At 39.9% G+C, this 23,126-nt stretch overlaps 1 protein-coding gene across 1 annotated transcript in view; it reads left to right on the top strand.

The window, feature by feature from the left end:
* Positions 1 to 23,126, top strand: part of LOC126457978 (chorion peroxidase-like) — a 161,472-nt gene that overhangs the window by 76,422 nt on the left and 61,924 nt on the right. The gene's annotated exons all lie outside the window — the stretch shown is intronic.

Here is a 23,126-nt window from a genome sequence, read left to right on the forward strand (position 1 = left end):
TTTTGGTAGAAAGCCCTTTTGCCTGATATAATCTTTGCTACCACTTTTCGAACTTAAAAAACTGTAATTCTTATTCTCATGACCAAGCAACATTTCCCAAATAACTCCGTACCCTTGCAACGTTTTTAACAAGTCTCACCTACACTGAATCGTTGAAATATGTGCAAAAAAACGAGTTTTACACCGGACATATCCGGAGCACAGCGTTTCATAGTTTGATGTGCGTCCAACTGCAGTGATATCGCTGACCTGACTGAGACGACCACAGCTATAAATCGCCTTCTCTACTTACTCTGGGCTGACACAACTGAACTAGACGACTCCACTATCGCATCTAAGGAGACAAATATTGACTATTATTAGCACTGTTCAATGACGACGAAAACATGTAAGTAGGACGACTTAATTGCTTCTATAGATGAAGCAGATGGTGCGTAAAACTTATTGTTTCTTTCCCTTCTCTTTCAATTCCCATTCCCTAATTTTTTTTCAACAACCGACTTAGTTTGAATTGTTACACTGACTTAGTTTTAGTTTCCTACAATTCAGAAAGACTATAACCACAGACGAGGACCGAAACTTCTACAAAAGTATTTGCTTCTAACATGCAACTATCTGTGTATTACCCTTAACCCTGCTGTTCTGTTCACTTTTACTTGACATATATACTGTTCGGGTCAATATGACCCGACATATCAAAATGCTTTAGAAACATAAATTTTGGTACAGTTTTAGCTATCGACATTGTTGTTCTATTCCAGTACCTTGTTAGTAATAATAATAATAATAATAATAATAATAATAATGGTAATAATAATAATAATAACAATGCATACAACTTTATTGAGGGATATTTTTCATTTAAATATGCACATAAATTTGAAACAACAGACAGTTTCCATTACAGGCATTCAACTTAGAAAGCACTACAGTTTTTCCATACTTCTATTCTTATTGTTGACAGTTTAGACGTAAGTATTGACATTTTCTAACAACAGACAGTTGTCATTACAGATATTCATCTTAGAGCACACTACAGTACAGAACACACTACAGTTTTTTTATTACATTCCAACATAGAAAGCACTACAACTTTAGAATCCTCTCTTCTTACTGATTGTAGTTTAGGCACAAGTATTCACATAAATTTGAAACAACAGAATTTTCAATACAATCATCTTATAAAATACTACAGTTCTTTTCTTACTGCTTGCACTGTGGACACAAGTAGGTTACATGTTTCTTGCAAATATGTTTACTACATTTTCCACACACCATGTTTGTTTTATTGTCATTACTTGATGGACAGAACTTACAGCGTGCACGTTTTGTAGATTTTCTTGTTGTTACCGATTCTGACACACCACCCACATCATTCGGGTTTTGGATGCTTGTGACCATTCTCAAAGAATCTTCTGTTCTTGGGAAATGCGTTCTTGATGCAATATGTTCTTTTATCAGTGACTTTCCAAGTTCCTCCAAGAATATTCTCCTTCTAGTCAATTTGCTTGCATTCCAATTAGGGTCAACCGAAATCCACAAAACGTATGCATTATAAGCAGAAACATCAAGAATATTGTAGAAAACTATCATTGGCCACCTATTACTTTTTCGTTTGCATGTATATGTACCTAATAACTGATCAAGCGTGTCTACAGCACCTTTGGTTGAATTATAGTCCAAAATCATTTTTGGCTTCTTATCAGCCCTGTCACTGATTTCCGCATCATGGTGGAGAGTGCTCATAAGTACAACATTCTTGTGTCTCTTAGGAATATAATTAACCACAGTAGTGTCATTTGTGAAGTAAAATGAAGAGCTGTGTACCTCCTTGTTGGTCATTTTGTGTGGAAGCTCCGGCTTATTTTTCCGTATAGTTCCCAACATAGTCAATTTCCTTTTCAGAAGCAGCTGCCCCAAATTGTACGACGTAAAAAAGTTGTCACACGTGATATTCTGACCACGTAACTCAGAAGTGAGATCAGATACCACCCTCATTCCCTGATTTCTTTCTGGTGCCGCTCCACTCACCTTTCCTGTATAAATTTGGGCTTTCAGTACGTATGAAGTTTTGCTGTCACACATGGTCCATATTTTGATCCCATATTTTGCCGGTTTACTTGGGATATACTGCTTGAATGGACAGCGACCTCTAAATGCTACTAACTGCTCGTCAACAGTAACATTTTCTCCTGGATTATACAGTTTAGGAAGGACCTCTACCCACTTCTCCCAAATACTACGAATTGCGGCAAGTTTGTCAGTACGTCGTCTTTCCTCTCTAGTAGATTTCTTGTCAAATCGCAGGACACGTGATATCTTACAGAATGTTTCATGAGACATGGTTGCTCGAAATATGTTTCGCCCAGTATCTTTATCCCACAAACTTTTTGTAGACTCCCCATGAGATCGATATACACCCGCTAGGAGTAAGAGTCCTAAGTATGCATGGAAAACAGAACCATCAATATCTGTCCACTGTTCACCATAAACTCGCTGCCCTTCAATATTTGTCATCTCTATTATTTCATTTTGAAGCGCTGTGTGAAATACTGCTTCAAATGAACATTTTACATCAGATATTCTGCTGACTGCATACCTGGTAACTCCTGGGGTACTCTTGATGATGTTCGAAGCTGGTAGGCGACCATGTTGTGCTGGTGGATGCAACTGCCATTCTATATTCCCATTTTTAGAAAGAAAAGTCTCTACACTATTTTGTATGGGCTGTGGACTGTCGTAACTGTCATCGGAACACTCGCTTTCAGATGCATTGCTGATGTGATCTTCAAACTCAGAAAGTGATCCTTCATCTGGTGAGGCATTTACTATTTCTTCCAACTCACGATCATTCAATGGTCTCATCGCCATGGTGTCACAAGTCAAACTGGGCAGAAACAAAGCATTCCAATTATTGAGAACTGCCAATTATTATTTCCTGGGGAAAGCAACAAACAAGCCCATTGTTGTGAACGCATGGAGCTTTAGGTGATTGTTGAGAGTAAGTTGGAATGATGCAGTCACTATTCCCACACAACACAACAAAAATAATTTTCGCCATTTCCAGATTTTAGAAATAAATACGAGTTACACTAAACATATTTGTGTCGGGTCATTATGACCCGAACATTACATATGCAACTATTACAGTTGAAGCCCAAACTTCTTAAACTTTTTTAAAACCTTTTAAAACACATGCTGCTCATCCATTTTCAGACAAAGTCACAAAGTTTCATAAATATATATTGGTATTTACATAATGTAAAATAACGTTCATATTCGTTTCGGGTCATATAGACCCGAACAGAACAGCAGGGTTAAAGACTACTATAAAGACAAATAACAACGAGAGACTTTTTCTACCCTTGTCACACAAAACTGACGTTTAGAAAGCTTCTTGTCAAACACCATCAACATGTCTTATCACACACACCTAATGATCGTAATGAATCCAGATACCTGATATCAAAGTGTTGTTCGCATTCAGCTTGTGGTGGTGACACCAGTTTCACAAAATAATTTTCAAACTTATTCCCATACCTTCTCTCTCAACGACGACTCACAAAAAGATGGAACACAACACTTTACCATCGATCCTACGGCACCTGATTTGACAACTACCACACAAACTATGCGTGTATGGCTTGACATTGGACAACTTCACGTATTACCTACATCACGTGTGACTCTGAATTAGCACGAGAATCTAATGACGACAATGATGACATAATACATTCTTCTCTATGACGAAACGATATCAGTCTAATATCACTGTTACGTATTGGTCTTTAACACGAAACGCCGGTTTCTAGTCCCGAGCATCTTGCTTTTCTAAAAAATCCTCACTTACTTCACTACTCATTTTACAAGGACAATGTCACTCTCTTCAGACATTCATGAACGATATCTGCAATATATTGTTGTTCGGGTGAAACATGTGACAAAGACAAAACGTTATCCACTTTATAGCACAGCCTTTAAACAGACTAAAAACACCTGTTTGACTAATCATCTCAACAACTTCGGGGGCAGACCGGAACGCGACGCTAAATATTGCTTTCAGTGTACTGTCCTGAAAAGAATTAATCTGATACTGTCCAGAAACCAGTCATTGTATTTTCTGACGTTTTATTCTGTATACAAGGTACAGTGCAGTAATTTTGCTGTCACTGACTACACGCAGACTTATATCTCTAAGTATCGATTTGACATCTGGGTTTGAACAGACATCTAAGGCAACAATCTGAACTCTGATGACAGTTTCACACTCAATAATTCAGCACATGGTTTAAGCACAAACGTCGGCAAGCAACTGCGTTTGATATGACAATGACGTAAAACGAAATATTGCTGGACGAACAGAACACATGACAACCCCTGGACCCGACGATTTGTGTTTCGGTAAGAATAACAGACGAAACAATAAAACTCGACAGCATAGACACCGCAGGACCTTTCGACTAAAACAGTTTACAGTAGACACAAAGAAGGGCTGTCAGTGGCGAGCAGAACAGTACTGGACAGTGACGACATGACGGTAAGGACAAATCTGTGAAAACGGCGAGACCCACAAACGACAGGCAAGCATCTGATAACGTTAAACAGACGGACTGACGGCTGAAACTGAAAATTCTGGTAAGTGATGCACTACATGCATGCTGACCGACGAACTAGTAATATTAACCGACCTTGCTAGTAGTTGATATAACCTTGAGTAATTGTGAAAGACGTCGAATAAACCAGCTACTAATAGACGTATTATATTCAACAAGAACGTGTTGTTGTGAGACTGACAGACCTAGCGGATAACTCTTGGCGTGACTTTTGATAATTACGTTCACTGAATGTCCCACCAAGCAGCGGAAAAACGGGCAACTGGAATGGAAAGCAAGACTGCGACAATAACTTTGACTTTAATTTTTATAAGATCGACAGACAAGGTACATTACAACAGTGACATGACGCATCGACCGCGACTAGACTGCCAAATAATTTCAGTTGCAGACGTGACGTCAGACAGCACACACACACTAACATAGATATGGACAAGAAGACAACTTATGAACATTAAGGTGACGCTGCCAGCAGCATAAAAAACACCTGATGGTCATCTACACTGACTGATAGGGAGAAGGAACATTTTTGCCTTGATTAAATGTTCATACTTGAAATGATGCTCATCTTCTGGTGGGGAAAGTAATTAACTTCCAGTTGTTGTACTTTTTGTGTTTTAGGTGGAATGATTTTGATTATTATTTTCGTATTCGGTTCCATTTAAAACTATGCCGGATCATCCTTATGAGCAGTCCGAAGTTCAACCAGGAGCAGTTCATTTTGCAACACTTTCTGCAGAAAAGATGTGTAAATATTGTTGTAAGATGTTCCTTAGTCACATTTTCACTTACATCAACGTCTGTTTTTCGAGACATATTTTCTCCAATCTGCACTTTAATGTTTGGCTTCAGTGTACTAATTTTCTTCATAGGTTTCCTGTATTCGTAAAGAATATTCTACCACACTACCATCCACTATATTGTACACAGAGCGAGTCCAAGTTCTACCGACAGTCCTTCTGAGACTGATCAGCATTGTTTGCTGAATGCTTTGGTAAGGAGAAGCCGTGGTTTCCGGTTGCTCATTGCAAGATCGTTCGTTGAGCTTTGTTACGTTGCATTCGATTAAGAGTATTCGCTGTGAGCAACACAGTTAAACACTTTTTTACCTCTTTGTTTCCAGACTTGAACTCCTAACAGTGGTAGGAATATATCTTAGTGCAGATAACGAAATCTTACAATAGAAATAATACTGCTACGAGACTAAGAGGAATGCAGGAGCAGTTCGAAATGTCGATGTCACATTGATAACTGGAGTAAGAAACCGTACTAATATCTCTGTAATGAACCACTGGAGGCCTTTCGTTCCTTACAATAACGCACACAGCAAAAAATCCCGGTCAATCTCACCAAGTTCGATGGTATTGTTCTTTGTTAAAGGGCAAAAGCGTGAGTAACGCCAACTTCATTGGTTAAATTTTGGGACCGAGGTAGACATTCACAAACAATGATTGTCTTTTCCAGACTCCGTGCACTGAAATCCACGAGATGAGCGTCATTTCGAACCCAGGCAAAGCGCTTCCTAGAGAGAGAAATATCTTTCTCTATTCAGAAGATTTGCTGCATTTCTTATACAGGGTATTTCACAATTCCTATTACATTCTCCTATGGGTTATAAATGGACTTCGTAGATAAAATTGGACAAGGAATCCTTGTCCGGAAATGTACCGTTTGGATGTAAATTAAGTTTGAAGATCAGATGTTTGAAGATTCTCTTCTATGTGACGAAGAACGCCGTCACAGCGATTTATCATTTATTATTGTGTTACCAGTAGAATTTTTATAGCAACTAACTATGTGTATCCTGTGTTACATTTTCCTCTTGTTTACTCATTTCAGTATTCTGAGATTGTAAAACATGTTTTATGTTGGCACTAGTTCTTTGTTAAGCCTATGTAGCTCCGTATGAGGGTACGACTTAAACCAATGTCTACTTTGAACTATCAAAGCAAACTGTAGTCTGTAATATAAATGTTGAGTTGGGGGTACGTTCCGGAAGTCAACAAAAGAAAAGGACGACGTCCTCTTCAAAGTCGAGAGTGCGGCGCAGCCATGGAGCACCAATGTCAACCCTCCTAGTTGCGAAAGTACCACTCTCTCGCAGCCATTGCTGAAGTTGGAAGAAATTGGTACGTGATGTCACAGTTATGATGGTGACTGGCGACGGCGCCCTCTTCTCAATTTTTGTGCGTACCGTGATGCAGAAGATTTGAAAGTGATACGATTTTTAAAACTTATTTTACATCTAAACGGCTTACTTTTCCGGGCATGGCTTTCTCGTCAAATTTTATCTACTGAGCCCCATATACATCCCCTAGAAGCCTGTGATAGAAACTGTGAAACTCTCTGTATACGTGATAACCTAACACGATGTTCTAGACCAGGACTCTAACCGGATTCGTATCTTTCTCGGGCAATTATACGACTCCTGAGGCGGGATCGGATGATATAATTGGTAATTCACTGCGCGTTAGGGAGTGGCACCCGGGCTACAATCTTGGTCTGGCACAAAATGTTAATGGGTCACATACATAACCAGAGCCTTGCCTTGTTACACACATACTGACAAACTAATAAGTGACAATAATACATCAGACATTTTAATGACAAGAAGAATAGATTAAATCCGAATCCGGCACTATACAAGAAACATATGCATGAACACACCACTGAGCTAATTTTAGACATGTGACGATGTGATTAACGCGGTCAGGGCTGCGATGGCGAAATGTCTACACATTCAATGAACACAATAATCTAGATACTGAAAAATAAGACTAGAAATATGAGCTCTCGGACAAAAAGACGAAAATATTCGACGCGTACAGACTGTGAATATGCCGACGATGCCAAAGGAAGAGACAGGTAACCTGTTCTTTCAGACAATGGGTTGAGATTCCAGTCCGAGCAACCATGTTTAGGTTTTCTACATCTACATTTACACTCTGCAAACCACTGTGATGTGCATGACAGTGGGGACTTCCCAATGTACCGGGCTTCTTCCCGTTACATTCACGTATTGTCTGTGCGTGCTGTAAGTAACCTAACCTTGTCCTCACGATATTCTACAGGAAAGATTAGTAGGGAGTTTCAGAATATTCCTAGATTCATCACTTCAAGCTGGTTCTTGAAGCTTTGTAAGTGGGCTTTCTCGACACAATTTGCATCCATCTCCAAGTGTCCGGCAGTGCAGGTTCCTCAGTATCTCTGTGGCACTCTCCCACGGGTCAGACAAACCTGTGACCTTTCGTGCTGCCATTCTCTGCGTACGTTCAATATCCCCTAGTAACCCTATCTGTCACAGATCCCACTCACTGTAGCAGTGTTCTAGGATGAGTAGCTCGAGTGTTTTGGAGGTATTCTCTTTTGCAGACTGACTGCATTTCCTTAGTTTTTTGCCAATAAACCGAACTCTCTCACCTGTTTTACCTACGACTGAGCTTATTTGGTCAAACCATGTCATATCCCTACAAAGAAGATCCTTACACGCCGATATTTATATGGGTTGTCCGAGTCCAGTCGTGACTCTTTGGTATTACGTTTTCTCGCTTTGTTAAGAGCACAGTTTTACATTCCTGAACATTTAAAGCAAGTTTCCCTCTTTGCACCATTTCGAAATCTTATCACGACCCGATTGCATATTTGTGCAGCTTTTTTTCAGGCAGTACTTCATTATAACTGCATCATCTGCGAAAAGTCTGACGTCATTAATGTTCAACACAAACAGCAAGGGCCCCAACATACTTCCCTGTGGTACACCCGAAGTTACTTCTACACCTGTCGATCACTCCATTCACTATAATATGCAGCATCCTCCCTACCAACAAATCTTCAGTCAGTCAGGAACTTCGCTTTGTATTCAATACGATCGTACTTACGATAACACGCGTAGATGTGGTATTGGGTCATTTGTTCTTCGGAAATCGGAAAATACTGCTTCTGACCGGCTGTATTGGTTTATGGTTTTCAGGGTGTCATGTAAGAAAAGTGCGACTTGGATTTCACGTGAACGAAGTTTTCGAATTCCATGTTGGTTGGCAAGGAGGAGGTCATTCTCTTCGATATATCTCATTACGTTTGAGCCTTAGAATATGTTCTCAGGTCTCACAAAAATCGATGTCAGGGATATTGGACAGTAGTTCTGCGGATCACTTCTGCTGCCCTTCTTGTTTACCAGTGTGACCTGTGCTTCCTTTCAACAACTGAGCACGCTTTTTTCTTTCGAGTCATCTACGGTAGATTATGGTAAAAGAGAGGTTAACTTAGCCTCAAATTTGGTTTACAATCTGAGGGACTCCATCGGATCTTGGAGCTTTGTTCAATTTTAGCGATTTCATCTGTTTCTAACGCCACTGACACTATTACCTACATCACTCATCTGTTCAATAGTGCGAGAATTAAATTTGGCCAACATCCCTGGATTTTCGTTTGTAAAGGTACATTTGGAAGCAGAGTTCAGTGTTTCGATACAACTTTCGGCATGGGTGTTCAGCTCTCGCCTTTCTTGAGGAGCACAGGACTGCCAGCTGTCAAACCCTGTCACAAAAATCAGCTGTAACTACGCCTCCCTGGCGCTCAACCTGAGACCCTAAAGGAAACTATCAAGTTTCATACGATACTTAGGACAACACTGAGAAGGAAATGAGCTGCGCTTCAGCGTGAAAGATGCGTCGCTTATTTTCTGTACCAGCTCTATTTAATATCTGTGCAATATAGGGTCCAAGTAGACTGCCCAGCCATACTGTAGATGACATGGTAATACTAAATGAGAATAAGACGCGAAAACACTACTCGACAACTTAGACAAGATAGCCAGAACGGTGGGACTTATGATTGCCTACAACAATAAAAAGACACTGAATACCTCTGTCGATTGGAAATGTAGAGAAAACAGGTGATCAAATTGAAATACCTGTGAGAATACATAACAGGAAGAAACAGGAGCAATAAGGGAATAAAGGAGACGACAAAGAAGATGTCAGCCTCCTCGTAAGCATACTATTTGATAACCTGCACTACTAGGCAACAGTGAGGAATGCAGTTCTGTTTGCGGCTGAGACGATAACACTAGGAAGATATAGTGCAGAAAACTAGAGAAAGAAGAGATAAAATTGCAAAGGAAAATGTTGACCCTAAAACAGATTATGAGAGATGGATGCGAAGACCTATGGAGGAACTGTATCGGAACTTGACGATTAAAAAGGGGAAGATTTGTGGCATACGTGATCAGTATGGATATGGACAACATGACTAAAAGAGTTTGGGAAAAAACTTGTAGGACAATAGGAAAAATAGGATACAAGTGGATTGTGGAATTCAAGAAAGATTGGTCTAAATTAGAGATAAAGGTGGAAGCTAAGAAAAACTGGAGAAACAAGCACACACCGATCTATATACACTGAAGCGCCAAAGAAACTGGTATAGGCATGCGTATTTAAATACAGAGATATGTAAACAGGCAGAATACGACGCTGCGGTCGGCAACGCCTACATAAGACAAGAAGTGTCTGGCACAGAGTTGTTAGATCGGTTACTGCTGCTACGATGGCAAGTTATCAAGATTTAAGTGAGTTTGAACGTGGTATTATAGTCGGTGTACGGGCGGTAGGACACAGCATGTCCGAGATAGCGATGAAGTGGGGATCTTCCCGTATGACGATTTCAGAAGTGTATCGTGAATATAAGGAATCCGGTTAAACATCAAATCTCCGACATCACTGCGGTCGGAAAAAGATCCTCCAAGAATAAGACTAACGTGACAGAAGTGCAAACCTTCCGCAGATTGCTGCAGATTTCAGTACTGGGCCGTCAACAAGTGTCAACGTGCGAACCATTCAACGAAACATCATCGATATGGGCTTTCTGAGCCTAAGACCCACTCGTGTACCCTTGTTGACTACACAACACAAAGCTTTATGCGTCGCCTGCGCCCGTCAGCAGCTACATTGGACTGTTGATGATTGGAAACATGTTGCTGCTCAAATTGTATCGAGCGGATGGACGTGTACGGGTATGGAGACAACCTCATGAATCCATGGACGCTGCATGTCAGCAGGGGACTGTTCAAGCTGGTGAAGGCTCTGTAATGGTGTGGGGCGTGTGCATTTGGAGTAATATGGGATTCCTGATACGTCTAGATACGACTCTGACAGGTGACACGTACGTAAGCATACTATCTGATAACCTGCATGCATTCATGTCCTTTGTGCATTCCAACGGATTTGGGCAATTGCAGCAGCACAATGCGACGTCCCACACGTTCAGAATTGCTGAAGGGCTCCAGGAACACACTTTGCTGGCCACCAAACTCCCCAGACATGAACATTACTGATCATATCTGGGATGGCTTGCAACGTGCTGTTCAGAAGAGATCGGCACCCCCTCGTACTCTACGGATTTATGGACAGCCCCGTAGGATTCATAGTGTCAGTTCCATCTAGCACTACTTTAGACAGTAGTCAAGTCCATGCCACGTCGTGTTGCGGCACCTCTGTGTGTTCGTGGGGGCCTTACACGATATTAGGCAGGCGTACCAGTTTCTTTGGCTCTTCAGTGTACCAGAGACCAACGACAGAAGATAATACAGGAATAGGATAGAGAGCTGCAAGTGGAAGAGACAAGAATAGCGGATTCTCAAGAAGGGTGAAAGAGAAAGAGAGAAAGGCTGAAGAGTTTATGGGAACAGCAGAAGAAAACGCAATCCTTGAAGGGGCCATCCATGGTCCTACAGACGCTGTAGCGAAAGAAGTACGAATATCCATCTGCGATGTAATGTGTTTTAAAGAAAGCCTATGAATTAAGCGTTCGCTAGCTCACCGTTATTTTTCCGCGCTCCACACTTATCATCTAGCAACAAAGTGGTATTTAGGGATAGATTTAACCGTAAATCAATCCAATATTGACTGCCTATGTTGCCGAATAGTTAGCGTCGCTGCCTTCAGTGCGGAAGGACCTGGGTTCGCATGCTGGTCGCTCCTCAGTTTTTGTTTCTGAGGTAGGGGGGTCTGATACTGAGTCGACTCAGCCCTTGTGAGGCCAACTGAGGAGCTGTTTGAGTAAATACGCAGCAGCATCATCAGGATTCATCTACTGGAAATAACGGCTGGGGATATTGGCGACAAGGCTGATCACATGTTCCTCTATCACAGATCGCTCCTCGTACTGGCTTGTAGGCAGCAGCAGAATCAGGCCTAAGGTCTAATCCCTGAATAATGTTCACGTTTTTTTTAATACCTTCATTAAAAGTATGCAACTAGCTGTCGGTGTTTCATAAGTCAGATGCATCGTGTTTCAATACCGTTAGAAAAACATATTCCATCTAAAACAAGCGCACCTAATTTAATTATGTTCTTCACTTCTCGTTACTCCCATTTAACGTTCATTCAAGTCGTTGCATCTTGAGTTATGACAGCACTCCGACCTCATTCCTTGACGTTTACTTTTAGTCGTACTTCTGAAAAATTCCTCATTTACCTCAACTCGAAACTTCATGTCGCCACCTTTGAATCTTAAAATTTCTCATCACATTCTAAACTTAATTGCATTCGGCCTTGATGGGACTCAGTTCACACAGGCGACAAAACCTGTTTGTTTATAAGCTCTTCTGACTGTGGACGTTTCTGTTTCAATTCCTATTAGTTTGTGTGTTGAGGGAGAGAGAGAGAAAGAAAGAAAGAAAGAAAGAAAGAAAGAGAGACCCTGGACTGACTGACAGACACCTTCGGAGACAGACCACCGGGCGTCCGTCGACACTGGGCGTAGCACGAAAGACGTGATGACCAGTATCTGTTTGGGTTGACTCCAGCTACACATTGTAAAAAAGAAACTGCAAATATCTGCCGAAACCCCAGAGAATAGGCTCCGGACGCTCAGGAGAGACATCCTGTATAAACACTCTTCTTCCTCAGAAACGTCTATTCTGTGTCAGTATGATCAACGACTGGCTGAATGGACGATTTTGATCCACTAACTCTACGTCCGTCCAAAACGTCTGAGGCTTATTGATAGATGGCACATATGATTTCATTGGATGATTCGGCCTTCAACCATTGTTGCAATTGAAAATACAAGGGTAAAAGTACTGAGACCAGCAGAATTTCGAACTTCAAACTACTGACACTTTTAAAAAAGAAGTTTGAAACACACACCTATACTTGTTACTGTGCCGACATTTAGGCGATATATTCCTCTACATCTTACATTATTAGCAAAGGCAAGGACACAGGTACTGAGAACCAGATACAGGGCAGCCTTACTTCTTAAACATCCAAATACTGCAATGACAATAATTATCAACCAAAAAATTAATTGAGCATCTAGTAAGTTAATCGATCGAACTGACGATTGCGTGAGATTCGATTTACCAGTAGATATAAGCTTGTATCCTAGGCAACAGCTGGCGAAATTTTGGGACAAAATTACGAGCAGAATCTTCGATATTTGGGGCCCGACAAGTCAAATTTATATCAAACATATATGAACGGATCGACATACGACGACAAACAGGTGGCAGGCGTTGAAAATATGCTGTTGCTAACGCGCGCTTCTCAGAGCTGGCAAGTAACATTCGCTAATAAAACATGAGTCATGAACATTGTCTTGTGCTCACTGGCAGCACGAATTTTGTTTTTACTGTCCCCTTTTTTTTCCTTCACAAATAACAACGTTTCTTACTTCTCAGTGTAGACTTTACTTTATCCTTACCTTTTCCGGCGCACATAGTACCATAAACATCAACGTCTTGGAGGACTTGTGGATTTTGCTATTTCTTGGAATTCAATTTCCATGTTTTTTGCCACACACTTTTATGAATTCTTTCCTGATGCTCATACTGTAGTATACTCTTGGATTCGATATTATTAATTAGCAGTCTCTTCTGAACCCATTATTTCTCTGATACTACGGCTATTTACGTGTTCAAATATTGCTGCTGCACTATAATCGCTTCAGATGTCAGTTTGGTATTATCATGTCGCCAGGACGAATCAGAAACTTGTAATAAAGAATAAAAACACATACAAGACTTGACAAATACAACAAATGGAGACGACAACTGACGAAATGTGATGTACATTTGACAACCGCTTACTGACAAAAAAAAATGGGCTATGTACTGTCACATGAAGTGATTTTCTTATCCATGGAAGCATCTGAGGCTTTTTTCCTTAGTTCGAAACTTTCTGGCTGATGAGTGGATTCTTCGTCAACAGGACACTGACAAAGCCGATTGACCCACTACACCGACTCATGAGTTCAGTGATTCGGCGGCGCATCAATAACCTAATACTGTTTATTGCACTAAACGAGAGAAATCAATAAGACAGTTGAATAAGAGACTTTAAACATACAAATGCATGAATACCAAATAATTACTGCACTGACTGGTCCTTCCCTACAGCGTACCTATGTCGAATGCAAATAACGACAATTAGGGCATGAAACAATGCACCGAACAAAACCAATTTCTCTTACCGATCAGAAACATACATCTCTGCCAATTTGTTGCATGTGCCGTATATTCCATACTGGTCTTTATCTATCTACGCATTTTATTTGCTGACATGGCGACACAAGCAGTGGGTAACCTAACTATTGCACTATAGATTTTCCCCTCTGAAACATTAAAACACTATACCGGGTCATAATTAGATTCTGAATCTGTGCATTTCAAAGATAACGCTCTACCAGTTGAGAAGTATTCGAGAAAGTCAAAGTTTCCTGTACCAGCCCTGGTCCAACACAAAATTTCGCTTTGCCAGATTAGTTAACGTCAGCACGCATTGCTTCAGGTAGTTTCACATTCATTCCAGTCCGCCCCCGGCAGCTGAGTGGTTGCCGGCACGGTAGCTCAGCGTGTCCGGTCAGAGGGTTAGCTGCCCTCTGTAATAAAAAGAACTGAGTCAATCGATCAACAACGAACATAAATGGATGTCTTACGACGTCCGCCCCGAGCAGATGCAACGAACACAAGAGAACAAAATGAGCTTAAAAAAAAAAAGTGGTCAGCACGACAGACTGTCAATCCTAAGGGCCCGGGTTCGATTCCCGGCTGGGTCGGAGATTTTCTCCGCTCGGGGACTGGGTGTTGTGTTGTCCTAATCATCATCATCTCATCCCCATCGACGCGCAAGTCGCCGAGCTGGCGTCAAATCGAAAGACTTGCACCAGGCGAGCGGTCTACCCGACGGGAGGCCCTCGTCACACGCCATTATTATTATTATTACATTCATTCCAGATACTTGTCGCTAAATAGTTAGTTCTACCCCTGTTGTAATGTCGCTCAGACTCTTGACTTAATGACAAACACACATCTCCTTCTCTCGTGTAAGCACGACAGAGGCGCGAGGAAGCTCGACCGAAATACAATCAACTTCGAATCAGCTGACAACGCAGACACCTTTCGACTTTCGACGCTTTCGCGTGATTTGTAGATCTACACCTGACAGTTGAACTCTCAGACTCTATTAACCGTCCTATCAGAATTCCTCAGAGTACATCCTATCTATCTATTTTTTTCACTTATGACGTTGTCTTTTCGAATGGAATCAATTTGGACGTTGTTTCAGCGCTGAGGCCTGTGATGTCGAACTAGTTATATTCTGTGGCTCCAAATGCTTGAGAAGAACCTCTCCACGGTGAATTAATGCCATTCTTTTAGTGCAAAGAATTACAACAGCAGCAACTTCTGAGAATTTAATGACAGTATCTGTCCTAGTAGCCGATAGCAGATATTACTGTCTAATTATTTATTGGTTCTTAATTTTAAAAACTGATTTGTAGTGAAGAGGGAAGGGGACGAAGGATGGATGGAGTTTATCGTATCTCAGTTTTTATTGTTGATTAAAAACACACATATTTCTAACAATCAGCGTAACATCCAGATGGGACCTCAAGATCATCGTTCCTGGATGATAAGTTCCTCCCACAATTTGCGAATAACGGTCAGGCCCTGTCACCGGAATGCAACAACTCAGAGCTGGTGGTATCACTTCAGACAAGAAAACAATTAGACTTACTGCAGACTATGTTGGAATCCCGATGGCAAAATTCACCGTGAGTAACTGCTGGACCAAATGACGACCTTGCGGACATTCGCAGGACGCTGCAACGGCAGAGAGAAACGGTTTATATCATTCTGACACGGCGCAGACGAACATGACACACAAAAAGCATCAGACGTACTTGGGACAGTTTGTTTTGTCATGTAGACACCCGAAGATTGTAAGGATCGCACGACGGGAAACTGGATAACTGTCACAAGTTGCGGACGTAAAAAGAAAAAAAGGCTTAAAGGAAATTCGCATTAAACAATGCCGAAGCATAAATAAATTTTAGCAGCTGACAAATGAACTGTGTATTTGACAGAGGTCTAATTAACAGCAAAGGGCTTTTTAGCGACAAGACCGACAGACAGTTAATATTTACCCTTGACATAGTTGTTTACTGATAAATTTTGCCAACATGTAATCCTAAACAAGACTCGAATTAAACGACGTCAATGTTAGAAAGTACTTGAAAGCACATCAACAATCTTTCCACTAGCTTTATATAGCAGCCGGACACGAGTACCAATGTAGACGACAGTGAAATCAACAAATACAGAGAACATCACGAGTATTACACAACTAAGACAAAAATGGACAACACGAAACTGACGACTCGCTGGCATGTACTAGACGCTGCAACACTGTCCATTTCAATTAACAAAGCAACTGACATCCGACCAATTAGACAAATGTCGACAGACACACACATGATAAAGACGAGTTTCAGGCATTCCTGAAATGACAAGGATAACAGATGAGGACATGTCTGAAATGACAAGGGTGACAGGCGAGGAAACTGCCAAATGGTGACTCATTGACAAACATTAGACAATGCTGCGATAAATACTGACCACCTCGATAAACAGAATGACTGACATCTGACATATAGATATACACACGACAAAGACAAGTTTCAGATATTTCTGAAGTAACAGGTGAGGAAACTGCCAAATGACACATATTAGAGGATGCTGCACTGAACGCTGACCACCTCGATAAACAGAGCAACTGACATCTGACTAATTAGACATGTGTCGACAGATACACACAACAAAGACGAGTTTAAGACACTTCTGAAATCAGAAGGACAACAGAAGAGGAAACTTCCAAATGACTACTCATTGACTCGAATTGACAATGCTGCAACAAAGAGTGTCCACCTTGATAAACAGAACGACCGACATCTGACCAATTACTACCCAACAGAATATTATTGCACTTGGCCTGCTGTGGTCGTCATCAGAAACACGTGATGAAGTTATAGTAAACAAGTACAGTGGGGACCAAGCAAAGTGCATCACACTGTGAATGATTTCAAGACAGTTGTAGACATACAATCAAGTGGTTTAGCATGTGCTCGTGAAGACCATAAGCCGACCGAAGGGCCTACACTCCCAGATGCAATAATATTGTGGTCAACTAATACACATGCATCGACTGACACACACATGACAAAGACGAGTTTCAGACATTTATGAGACAAGGGAAGTCTCACTGACACGTATTGTACGACACTGCAACAAACAATGTCCACCTCCATAAACAGAGCGCCTGATGTCAGACCAATTAGACATGTGTCGACAGACACAGACATGACAAAGATGAGTTCCAGCCGTTTCTGACGTGCAAGGATAACAGACGACGAAACTGCCCAATGACGACTCATTGACACATTTACATGATGATGCATCAAACAATATCCACCTCGATAAACAGAACGTCCAACATTGACCAATGTGACATGTGTCGAGAGACAAGCACATGACGAAGACGAGTTTCAGACATTTCTCAGTTGAGGAAACTGCCAGGTAACGACTCACTGACACGAATTAGATAATGCTGCATCAAACAATGCCCGCCTCTATAAATAGAGTAACTGACATCTGACCAATTAGACATGTGTTGACAGACATACACATGACCAAGACGAGTTTCACACACACACACACACACCCCACAGAGATTCGTTTCAGACATTTTTCAGACATTTCTGAATTGACAAGGATACCACATGACTAAACTACCAAATGACGCAAAAAAGTAGTAAACTTGCATATTTCAAATGTATTACTCGCATAACTGGATCATGAGGTGCCTTCGACAATGAAACAACCGTTTCATATGCCTTACGAATGCGTGAAGAGCGCGAACTGACCAGATGTTTCTCTGACGGCAAAACCGAATAAAGGGAGGATGCAGGTGTGCAGTAGCTACTGGAGGTCTGAGAACATAAAGAGGAGAAAGGAAAAACTACTGCTTTTGCTATTGGAGGAAGTGATCCAATACATTGACGACCCGTATTAAACAACTAAGAAGAATACTGACTAATAACACTTCAGAGAATCGGAAGACGAGGAAAAGACAGAGCCCTGGCAGTATATGCTTGCAGAAGCGACTGTGATCATTTCAGTCACAGCCATAAGCATTCAAGAGGGGAGGGAAGGGGTGGTGGGAGGAGGGGGGGGGCTGTTGAGGTTGGAAAGAGGGGACACTTCACTGTCCCCCTTCCCAGAAATCTAGGGTACAGAATTTTTATCCGTTACAGGTTCTTTTTACACTTCTAGAATTCTCTGGGACAGTTTCCGGTGTTACCTATAAAACTTATTTCATCTGGCATGACACGCTCGAAACTGACCAATGCTTTTTGATGCAGCAGACACTCCTCGATTCATAGTTACTTACAAAAAGGCACCTGATCTGTATGTCATATAACAATTCTATCACAGGTCTGTTATTGTTAGATGCCATTATCGTTTACAAAAGTGTTAGCATTCTAAATTGAAAATTTTCTTTTGCATTCTATTTTATTTTCACTTTCACTATGTCTACTAGCAGAATCTGGGAGGAAAAAAAGCCAAATAATACTACATCAATTTGTCATCACTAGCTGACTTTCATCTTATTTGTGCTGAATATTATTTGTTTTTAAAAATTTGTCCCCTACAGTTAATTGTACAAGTAACTTGAATCTTATGTACAGGTACTGTTATCAGACATTGATTTTCATCTCATTTCCAGATGATAACTGTAGCAAGCTCCTTTGAGGATTTCTTGCTGTAAATAGTCATGTATCTCAGTGGAAAGATGAATGCAATAAATAAATAAATAAAAATAAACAGCAAGATATATAGGTGGCTGGGTGGATGTACGAAATAGGAAGTTAGCTGTATAGGCCGAGTAAACTTTGATTTGAAAATTATATAGTAAAATACAGGAGGACTGGAATCACTAAATGCAAGTTTTCTTAAACATAATTCTAGAAGTGATGTGGAGAAACCTCTCTCCTCAGCCCTACAATGCTTCATCCTCATCCATTTTAAGAGTTTGCTGAACCTTTAGTCACGTGTCCTGAGTTTTGGACAAATTGCTACCTAACAGACCAAAACCTGACCCCATCTTCCTACTTTGAGTCTAAAGACTGTATTTATACATGCAGTCTACATTGTTAACAGCTAACACACTGTGAGACCAACTTCTTTATAAACTTATCAGCTTGTTTTCTATTCAGGAAGTAATGTTGAGGCTGAGGATATATCAGTTTTCATTTATTTGTTAAGTGTGAATGAACTGTTAATAACTCCAGAAAAGACTCAAATAAAACAGATGGTAGTCACTGCAGAAGTAACAATGGAAATTTGTAAATGTGTTATTTCATCTGAGTGTGGACACAGTTAATGCAGTGGGACAATTAGACAGCTGATGTGTTGATAAATACTGTTGTGAGTGTATCATACCAGTTGTGTCATCTCATATGAGGAACTCCTGGAGAAGAGGACTTGCTGTTTTGCTGATCTGCTCTCACCAGGTTAGTTAAAATACAATTATAATGGTGTAAAATTGACTTCCAAATATTGAATATGATATGTACATCAGTCAGAAAGTTATGTCACCAATTTTTTGTTTCTATTATTCATTTATGAAAGAAACTACTTCCTCTTATATAGTCCTACATTCTTAAGAAATTTCAAAATGAGATAATTGAAAGCATAAGTGCAATGAGCATTTTAATTGAGGCTGACTTCAGCATAATAGTGCATCTGTTTCTCTTTGTGAAAGCAACATAAAAATTTTTGTTAAGAGGTATCTGCTGATAAGAATAATTTTCTATGTTTGATATATTTGTAATCCTTTTGTCCTGTACACAACAATATGGCCGAATGTAGAGCAAGGGGATTCAACAAATGATAGAAAGCACATCAAGTTTACAGAGGTAAAAGATGGAGAAATATGATTATTACAAAATTCCCTAGCACTTTAAAATTTAACTTCTGTAAAACTGAATTTTGTAGACGTAGTATGAGGTATGAACAGATAACTCAGTTCAAATCTTGGTCTAGAACAAAGTTTTAATCTGTCAAGGAGTTTCATTATTGAATAGAGACCTACTTTGCTGAAAAAGGAACCCAGAGACTTTGTCTAAGGCAGCCCCTGTCATATCTTTTGTCTTGGATATGCTAGTATAGTAAGGTCTGTGGGGAACCTCTGTGGAATTTGGAAAGCTTTGAGCCAACTGTGGAGATTGTTCTGATCATTAAGATGGTGAGAGCACTGCACACAAGAAGAAGATGGTCCAGGTTCAAGTTCCATAACTTACACACCACTGAAAAGTTTATTCTGGAAATGGACAAAACGTGTTCATTGACAGTCTTACTGTCAGTACCTGAGAGAGACACTAAACTACCCTCTAGTCAGCAATAAACCTAAACATTTGGAGAAACAATTATGTTACTTTCCCCACAGAGACTTGTACAATACCACATTTCATATGTGTAGTTTTCCACAAGATGGTTTTCACTAACAATATTATCTGGAGGATTCAAGCTATCATTACACTAGGATTTATTTCAATGCAATAATGAGTGAAACTGTTCGAAAAGACATGTTGGAAGCATAATCTTTACCTATTTAATTTATCTTTTGTTAGAATATGTGACAAAATTAGGAGATATTACTTTTTAACTGACTCTCGTGTTATTTGTTTCTAAAAGATAATATTTTGTTGAACATAAATTGCATTTTTCTCACTTTTGGTTTCCGGTTATATCTGTGAATTATCTGGGGTGTTTTATTTGGTTTGAATAGTTTCTTTATTTATTTCTTGGTACACTATTTGTAAACTTTACATGTAAAGCCAATTTAACAGAAACAAACAACAATGACAAAACAGGAGTATCTTTTCTCCAAGCAGTTGTGCAAAAATATTTCCAATGACAAATAAATAATGTATAAAATTACTGTATTCAAACTTTTAGATCTAAAGAGTAAAGAAGTGGCAGTAGGAAGAAACACCTGTTTTTATCGAAATTAGTTAAAAATATGAAGACAGCCAAGAAATACACAATGCAGGGAGTATGATGTTTGTTAAAAATGATAATATGAATTACTTTTATGATTAGATGTGAACAGCCTAGCTATAAAAAGATTTAATTTCATATTTTATATGCATGTCATTACTATTTTCAGTTTATTACAATTTTCTTGGCTTTTTTCAAACACATTACATTAAACTATTGCTACAAACAAATTGATTACTAGTATGGGATAAAATAATGTTAACAACAGGACTGAATAATGGAATAGACTAATACTGCAATTCTGACAGTTATTAATAAGGAACTTCTCTGTACATAGCTAACTGAAAAATAATTGTTCAAACTTTTCTGAATCACAGCTATGAATGTGGTATCTAAATGAAAGTTATTTATCTACTTAGCACTCATTAAGTGGATGGGAGAATTTGTTCCAAACATAAACAGCATTAATAACAACTCTCATGATGAACAGTATTCTTATGTTACTTTGGTTACATGTAGTCCATCAAACAGAGGAGTGCAAAGAATGAAACTCTCAAATGCAGCAGCCATGTACTGTTAGCAGCAGTCCACAATATGGACTATGGGCTTCATAGAAACTCATTAATTACAAATAATGAATCATTTTAGTGTGTAACATCACATTTTTGCCATGAATGTCTTACAAAAATGATGAAAGTTGCACTGAGAGAGTTCAGATGTTGAATGAAATAAAATCTGGATTACAGACCTTGAAGTACTGGTTTTTTTCTGAAAATGAAGACAGCAGAACTACAGAGAAGAGCACATATTTCACAGAACACCTAGACTATAAGCCTATGCATTTCAGTCCAATGGAACCCATGGCCTGTACATCACTTTGGGAAATGAACCAGTTCCCCTGCCTTTTGCAACCAGTGTGTCACCAATTCTATCACCTGACTGTGTCTTTTGAACTTATTCTGAACTTCAACTTATCTTATGCATCTCACCATTCCCTCCACATCTCCCACTTTATGAGGCCTGTTTTTTAAGTACAAGTACCGTTTTGAAATTAAAAAAAGACGTGCTACGATATCTCAATAATTTTATTTTTACATGAAAGCCTGTACCTTAATCTACGCACTGACGCCATTACAGTCTGATTCTTCCTTATTTACGTTGTGTACTGAGTGTTTAAGATGCCTCCGATAATCGTGAGTCCCGCCGACTGTGAAGTACAGGCTGTTATAAGATTTCTTAGTGCTAAAGGCCTAAAAGCGATCGATATTCATCATGAGATCTGTGCAGTTTACGGAGAAGACATTATGATGATGGAATGGTAAGAAAGTGGGGGAGAGCATTTAAAGATGGCCACACAAATGTGCATGATGAACAATGGAGTGGGCGTCCTTCGGTCATTAATGAAAGTTTGGTGCAGGAAGTGGATAATAAGGTGAGAGAAAACAGACGCTTTACGATTTCCTCCTTGCAGAATGACTTTCCTAATGTTTCTCGTAGTGTTTTGTATGGCATTGTGACCGAGCACTTGAATTACTGAAAATTGTGCGCACGTTGGGTACCGAAAATGTTGACAGATGTGCACAAAACCAAACTTTTAGACAGTGCATTGACTTTCCTTGAGCGGTACCACAATGACGGTGATGATTTCTTAAGCCAAATTGTTATAGGCAATGAAACATGGGTGGCCTACGTCACACCAGAATCAAAGCAACAGTCCATGGAAGTTGAGCAAGGGCATCATTTTGCTGCAAGACAATGCCCATCCGCATATGCCGAATGAGACCACAGATCTCATTACATCTTATCGATGGGAAACTCTAGATCATCCTCTGTACAGCCCTGATCTTGCGCCCAGTGACTTGAAGAAACACCTGGGTGGTGAGCATGTTCAAGACCATGACGAAATCAAAACAGTCAGGCGGCAGACTTCTATGAGAAGGGTATTCAAAAACTGGTACAACGTTATGACAAGTGCCTCAATATTGATGGAAATTATGTAGAAAAGTAGATTAAGGTACAGGCTTTCATGTAAAAATAAAATTATTGAGATATCTTAGCAAATCTTTTTTTAATTTCAAAATGGTACTTACTTAAAAAACACACCTTGTATCGGCCATGATATCTAACTATCATGTGGAACATGAACAATGAACACTGAACAGGAAAAATTACAT

This window comes from Schistocerca serialis, chromosome 2 (genome assembly GCF_023864345.2).
Source record: "Schistocerca serialis cubense isolate TAMUIC-IGC-003099 chromosome 2, iqSchSeri2.2, whole genome shotgun sequence".
In the NCBI taxonomy this organism is placed as follows: domain Eukaryota; kingdom Metazoa; phylum Arthropoda; class Insecta; order Orthoptera; family Acrididae; genus Schistocerca; species Schistocerca serialis.